Below are 6,843 nucleotides of genomic sequence, written 5' to 3'. Positions count from 1 at the left end.
TATTTATCTGGTCCTTAAAGAAAAATTTTGCCAATTCGTGACTAATTGTAAAGATGTTGACTTTTCCCCAAACTGATATATATAAATTTAATAAAATCCCAATCAAAAACCCCACAGGTTTTGTGTGTGTGAAATTCAACAAACTGAGTCTAAAAGTTATATGTAAGGGGACTTCCCTGATGATCCAGTGGCTAAGACCCCGAGCTCCCAATGCAGGGGACCCAGGTTTGATCCCGGGTCAGGGAAATAGATCCCACACGCATGCCACAACTAAAGATCGCGCACTCAGCAATGGAGATCCCGAGTGCTGCAACTAAGACCTGGCACAGCCAAATAAATAGATAAATATTTTTTTAAATAAAGTAATAAAATAAAATAAAAGTTATATGTAAGTGCAGAGGACTAAGACTAGCCAAGACGGTCAAGGAGAAAAAGCAGATGCGAGAGTTTCTCCTTTGGAGAGACAACCAGACGGGAGAGTTTCTCCTTTGGGGAGACAACCAGACGGGAGAGTTTCTCCTTTGGGGAGACAACCAGACGGGAGAGTTTCTCCTTTGGGGAGACAACCAGACGGGAGAGTTTCTCCTTTGGGGAGACAACCAGATGGGAGAGTTTCTCCTTTGGGGAGACAACCAGACGGGAGAGTTTCTCCTTTGGAGAGACACCACAGTTTGTCACAAGGGTAAAACAAAATCTCCCAGAAACAGCACCATGCATATGGATACTTGATTTATGACAAAGGTGGGGGTCGTGATCTGGAAGGGCAGGGTCAGGAGGGCTTCTGCAAGGTTGGTAACGTTCTAGTTTTTAAATATCTGCATAGTGGTTATGTCATAAATTAAGCTGTACATCTGTTGTGTGCTTTTCTGAACACGTTATATTTTCATAATAAAAAGATTTTTAAAAGAAAGTAACTAATGGTCCTATACAGAGCCCACTTTTGTAAGCAATTCAGTCATTTGAAAGCAGGAACCACCTGCACAGCCTTGTCACTGGCTCAAGAATGATGAGCCTGGGCATGGCCCTGGTGTCTCCCTGGTACCCTGATTGTTCACCAAGAGGATAATCTTGTTCCCACAAAGGCTCTCCCTCTTCCTTTGCCCCTCCCCTGCCCAGGCTCACCGTGTTTGTCATTTCAGTTACATGTCATTTTGTTGCTACGTGATGGGGGAGCATGGGGCAGGGGTGCCGAGAGGAAAAGGATGCAGACTTGTCAGGATTCTTCAGATGGCTTGAAAACTAGAGTTGACCGTGGGCCTTCCCCTCCAACCTTGGGAGTATTTTAAATTCCTGGAGCTGAGATGAATGTGTGTGTGGGGGTGTGTGTGAGAAGAAATCAAGGAACCTCATCTTACATGGAGTGGGGAGGCCGGAAGGGGGGCCTTTCACGCTCGTGCCTGCATCACCAGCAGGAAGAGGGAAGATAAGATGTTGCTTTTTTCCCTCTGGTACAAGGGAGGGCATTTTTCACATAGGCAGTTTATCTCCTGCTTAAAAAAAAAGAGAAGGAAAGTCCCTCCCTGCCCAGTGGTGGTCCCACTCTGACCACCCCTGGCAGCCAATGAGAAGCCTCACAGCCTCGGACCCCTGTTCTTCCCCTGCGTCCTGTTCAGAACACATGTCCCCAAGCTCCTCCTAAACCTGGTGAAAGCACGTCCCTCCGCGCTCTCCCAGCTTACCTGCGATTCACCACAGCTTGCCTGTCCCAAGTCTAAATTCTCTGCCATTCCTGAGTAAACCCATTTTGCTGGTAAAATAACTGCCTCTTTTATTTTTCAGGTTAACAGGAGATATAGAGAAAGGGAGGAGGAAAAGTCAGAAATAAAAATCTAAACTTGGAAATAGTCTAGATAGTAGAAATAAATCCAAATACCTTGTAAAATGGACTAATTTTAATTGGTGTGATGTAAAGAAGCATGGTGTCAAGGGGGCGGTGTCATTTCCACAAGTAACACTGAGGATGTCACTGTTTCAAATGTATTTATAATCCCTGGGTCGGAGGGGCTTTATCTAGTAGGGGGATGGAAGGACTGTAACTGGGTGACTCTGCCAGCGGGTGGGATGAATGCCAAAGAGGCAAAGGCAGAGACGATGGTGTTGAGTTCATGGCCAGGCAGCTTCACTCTGATCATTGAAGTGCCCACCTTCAGCAGGACACCCCGTGAAAATTGTTTTGTTCAAGGCAGTGACAGGCAATAGGTTACATCTGAGCTTTGTACACGTGAGGTTTCAAAGCACTCACTTGAATGTCCACCCACACATTCTCCCCTTATCCCTTGACCGGAACATCCACTTTAGCGTTGGCAGCCTCAGAAAACCCCACAGTTGAGACCAAATGACACCTTTCAGAGTTCCAGGTTCAGCTGGGCACCCTGGACTTAAGCCACCTGAGAAACCTGGGCATTTAGTTTTTTGTTTTTTTTAAAATTTATTTATTTATTTATTTTTGGCTGCATTGGGTCTTCGTTGCTACAAGCGGGCTTTCTCTAGTTGTGGCGAGTGGGGGCTACTCTTCGTTGCAGTGCGCGGGCTTCGTTGCAGTGCGCGGGCTTCTCATTGCGGTGGCTTCTCTTGTTGCAGAGCACGGGCTCTGGGCGCGCAGGCTTCAGTAGTTGTGGCACGTGGGCTCAGTAGTTGTGGCTTGAGGGCTCTAGAGCTCAGGCTCAGTAGTTGTGGCACACGGGCTTAGTTGCTCCGTGGCACGTGGGATCTTCCCAGGCCAGGGCTCGAACCCATGTCCCCTGCATTGGCAGGCGGCTTCTTAACCACTGCGCCACCAGGGAAGCCCCCAAGGGCAGGTAAGTTTCAGTCACCTGCACCTGCGATGCTCTCCCCACAGCTGTCTGCCACCCCTCCCCCAGCCACATTCTGTCCCGCCTTCGAACCTCCCCGCACCTGGTTCTCATCACAGCATCTCTCCCTCTCTGGTGGTTGCGCACCTCAAGTCTGCACCACCCTCCGGTTACGCACTTTTCCGACAGGTCTGCGGTGTTACCCTAAGATAAAAACGGAACGAAGGCTCTGCCCAGCGCTTCAACCTCCCAGGCCGGCACACAGGCCACCGGGGAAGTGGGTCGAGCTGGTCTGAGGGACTCGACGCTCGCGGCTTTCCCTCCCTTGGGCTACAACCTGCCCAGTGACCGGCGGGGCGGGGCTCTTTCATAATCGGCCGCCCAATAGCGGCGCGAGGGGGCCTCGTGTGGGCGGGCAGCGCGAGAGCGCGGGGTAGGGGCGGCAAGGCGGCCGCTGCGGGGAGGTAGACCCCTCTAGGCAGCCGGTGCCTGGGTTGGGGGCGCCGCTCGGGGTAGCGCGTCTGCTTTGAGGTTCTCGGAGTCCGCGGTGCGGAGCTGGGCACCGTCGGACGTCCGCAGCGACTGCGCGCTGCGCGGAAAGGCGTGTGGCGTGGGACGCACGCGCCGAGGAGCCGGGGCGCAGCGGCGGGAGTTCGCGGGACCTCTCCGCCCCCGGGTGGGCGGGGCTCCCGCGGGCTGTCCAGTTCCAAGCCGGCTCTTCTGCACTCCGGCCCGAGGTCAGAGGCGCCCGACCTTTGGCCCAGCTAACCAGGGTGTTCCCGGCGGCCCTTTCTCCGCCGTCGGTGCCCAGGACGCGAAGTCCCTCCGTGGAACGAAGAGCCCGGGTGTCTCCCCGGGTCCCGGCGCCTCTCGGGAACCTGTGATCCCACCCCGTGCCGAGCCCCTGCCGGGGCCCTGAGGCCGTTCTGAGGGAGCTCCTAACTAAACGGTTGAACGGCTGCGGGTGTAGACGACCCGACCAGCTCCAGCAGGCTGCGCGCAGGACCAGAAGCGGGAGTCCGCCCGGCTCCGGACTCGCTGGAGTGAGGAGAGCTGACATGGGGGGTGAGTCTTCTGTCTCCGCGGTGACCCCCGGGCAGTCCTCATCTGGATTAGCTCTTCTGCACTGCAGGGGACCGCGACAGGTGTCCAGAGCCCCCAAAAGAGGACCGTGTGGGCGAGCTTTCAAACCGGCTTCACTCCGGAGCCTCTGCCTCTGTTAGCCCACGGCCCTGAACTCAGCCCTCTGCCCCTCGGGGTGTAGGGGTCACAGGGTGCCGGCGTGGAGACCCCACTCCGAGGGGCTCGGGGCTAGAAGCACGCAGGGCTCTGGTCCTCCCCAGCCGCTCCGACCCAGCAGACAGGGAGGGGGGCCGGGGGGGGGCTGCTTGGTGTCGGTTTTCTCTAGTTCCTGCCCCTGGAGACCTCAAGCCCTGAGCGCATGAAGAGAAAACGAGGGCCTTAAAGCAGGGAGGGGGGCCTGGAAAGGGAGTCCAGTCTCTGGGTTTCAGACCAGGTAACGCACTAAGAGGCATCAGACTCCTGGAGAATCTCAGGCCCCCCTCCTCTCCCCACGCCCTGCTCGGATTCCCCCGCCCCTACCTCCACCCGGGGGCGGGGCCAGGCGGGCAGTGCCAGCCCGAGGGCGCCATGCCCAGGCACACGGCCTGGGGACCTAAGAGGCCCCTCACCACCCTGGCCAGCCCCGCACAAAGCTGCCTCTGTGGACCTGGAGCCTTCTGTCCTGGGTGACTGGGTGCTTGGGGATCCCCTCCTCCAACCCAGAGTCAGGGGAGCTCTGCTTGGGGGAGAAGCTCTTGGGACTCGGGGGGCCCCTGTCAAGAACAGCACCGAGGCCAAGCTTCTGTGACACTGCGGTCCTGGCAAACAACTCTGCCTGGAAACAGCCAGATGCTTGAGTCGGGGTTCAGTCCGGAACGGAGACTGCAGAAAGAGCAGATATAAAAGCAGAGCCTGGAAACTCTCTCTCCTACCCTCAGACTCTTGAGCATAGCGTGGCCGAAGGAGAACATTCCCAGGGGCCCCTGCTCGGCCTGAACTGAGGCGGCCCTGGTAGGATGTGCCGCCAGCTCCCGGGGTCCTGGCCGTCTCCCTTCTGCATCTGGATCCTCCTCAGTTTCCTGTTCCTGGAAAACCCTCCCCATCTTTCTAAAGACATGTTGTAGGTGTTAAGCTGTGGCCTGGGCTTTCTACATTAGCCTGTGTTCTTATCCCAATCAAAAGTCAAGTGAGGGGCTTCCCTGGTGGCGCAGTGGTTGAGAGTCCGCCTGCCGATGCAGGGGACAAGGGTTCGTGCCCCGGTCCAGGAAGATCCCACATGCCGCGGAGCGGCTGGGCCCGTGAGCCGTGGCCGCTGAGCCTGCGCATCCGGAGCCTGTGCTCCGCAAAGGGAGAGGCCACAACAGTGAGAGGCCCGCATACGGTTAAAAAAAAAAAAAAAAGTCAAGTGAGATCTCCCTAAACACTCCGATTCCTCACCAAGCAGGATGAGGTGTCTGTGATCTGAGGGACGGCTGGTACGGGACCCCTGAGTCCCCCTCCCTGCCCAGGCAGGAGGCAGGACTGGCTGAGAAGTGGGCCTCAGGTCCCTCATGCCCTGTGGTGGGCTCCACCTGGGGGCTTAGCCACACAGTCCTCGTGCCCCGTGTCCTTGTGGGGGATGGACCTCGCTTCGCCTCTGGATGGGGTAAAAATTGGCATTTACAGGCACCCACCCTGAGCCGCTGGCATCTTGTGAGGAAGATGCAGCCAGCAACTCTGCCCGAGGCCACCGCACACAGGGAAGGAGATGCTCCAGCCAGTGCTGGACCAGCTGGACATTGGTGAGTGGACCATGTGCCCTGGGCACCTGCAGGAGATCAGCATGTCTGGAGCCTCCTCTCTGGCCCAGGAGGCTGGATGCATGTGGAAGCAGAGGAACCACAGGATGTGGGCTGTGGCCGGTGCCAGTGGCAGCCACATGCTTCCTCTGGCCTGTCTGTCCACTCGGCTTCCCCTGGGGCTGCTGTGTGTCCCGGGTGTGGATCAGGGACAGAAGCCTGAGCTGCCAGCCCTGCCCTGAGACTGTGGACACAGGCCATGCCGGCTGGCTCCTGGCTTTGCCGTCTGACTGTCTGATCCGAGCCTCCTTTGAACTCTGGTCCATGTCTAGCCCAGCAGGTGGGAGGAATTGGCCGTGATGCTCTGCTTGTTCTTAGACTCCTGAGCAGGGCTTTCCAGGTGGGAGGGGCTCCTGCTTACCTTCTAGCCCATTCTCCAGTTCACCCCATCCCCTGGCCGAGGCCTGGAGAGCCAGGGGTGAGGCCGGCTGGGAGCCAGCAGTTGGTACCGGACCTTTAGAGGCGTTGTCCAGATACCGTCTGCTGCTTGGTGACCTGAGGACATAACACACCCCTAGGCTTAGATCTTTCTTAAAAGGAGAATTTTCTTTTTTTTAGTCAACAACTTGCATAAAACCTGCTTTTTCTTTCTTTCTTTCTTTCCTTTTCTTTTTTAAAATTTATTTTTACTGATATACAATAGGCAACATTCTATTAGTTTCAGGTGCACAACATAATGACTTGGTACGTGTATATATTGCAAGTAAATGGAGAATTTTTATACTGGCACTACTGTGTGTCTGCTGTAGATTGGTGCTTTTCTAGTCCAGGGGGCACCAAGGGCGCTTGTTAAACCTGCAGGTTCCTGGGTTCCCATCTGAGGTGGGGCCTGGGAATCTGCATGCTCTACAAGGTACCCCACCCCCACTCTACCGCAGCAGGGTGGGTGGCCAAGCTCTGACGACATGCCCTCTGTCCCCCAGCCCTCATTTCCCCTACCTCACCTCCCCCATCACACACACACACACACACGCACGGCATGGCCTTCCACATCGTATGTCTCCCCAGGACTCCAAGCCCCTGTGGGCATTCTCTTGTCACCTCTGAACAGGTGAAGCAGCATAGCGTGAGAGAGAGGGATGGGGATTTCTATATCTTCTCTGGCTTGTTCTCTAGGTCCATACATTTGTCGTTATCGCTCACTGCACATA

The 6,843-nt window shown here is 55.8% G+C and overlaps 1 long non-coding RNA gene across 1 annotated transcript; it reads left to right on the top strand.

The window, feature by feature from the left end:
• The first annotated feature begins 2,536 nt into the window (after positions 1–2,536).
• On the top strand, positions 2,537–6,421 carry LOC125963738 (uncharacterized). Its single transcript, XR_007476132.1, has 2 exons — positions 2,537–3,857; positions 5,520–6,421. It is a non-coding gene; the product is annotated as an uncharacterized LOC125963738 (long non-coding RNA).
• Positions 6,422–6,843: the final 422 nt, after the last annotated feature.

The sequence above is a fragment of the Orcinus orca genome, chromosome 1 (assembly GCF_937001465.1).
Source record: "Orcinus orca chromosome 1, mOrcOrc1.1, whole genome shotgun sequence".
Classification (NCBI taxonomy): domain Eukaryota; kingdom Metazoa; phylum Chordata; class Mammalia; order Artiodactyla; family Delphinidae; genus Orcinus; species Orcinus orca.
The sequence above is the reverse complement of the archived record's forward strand: the minus strand, read 5'-3'. Positions and strand labels throughout refer to the sequence as shown.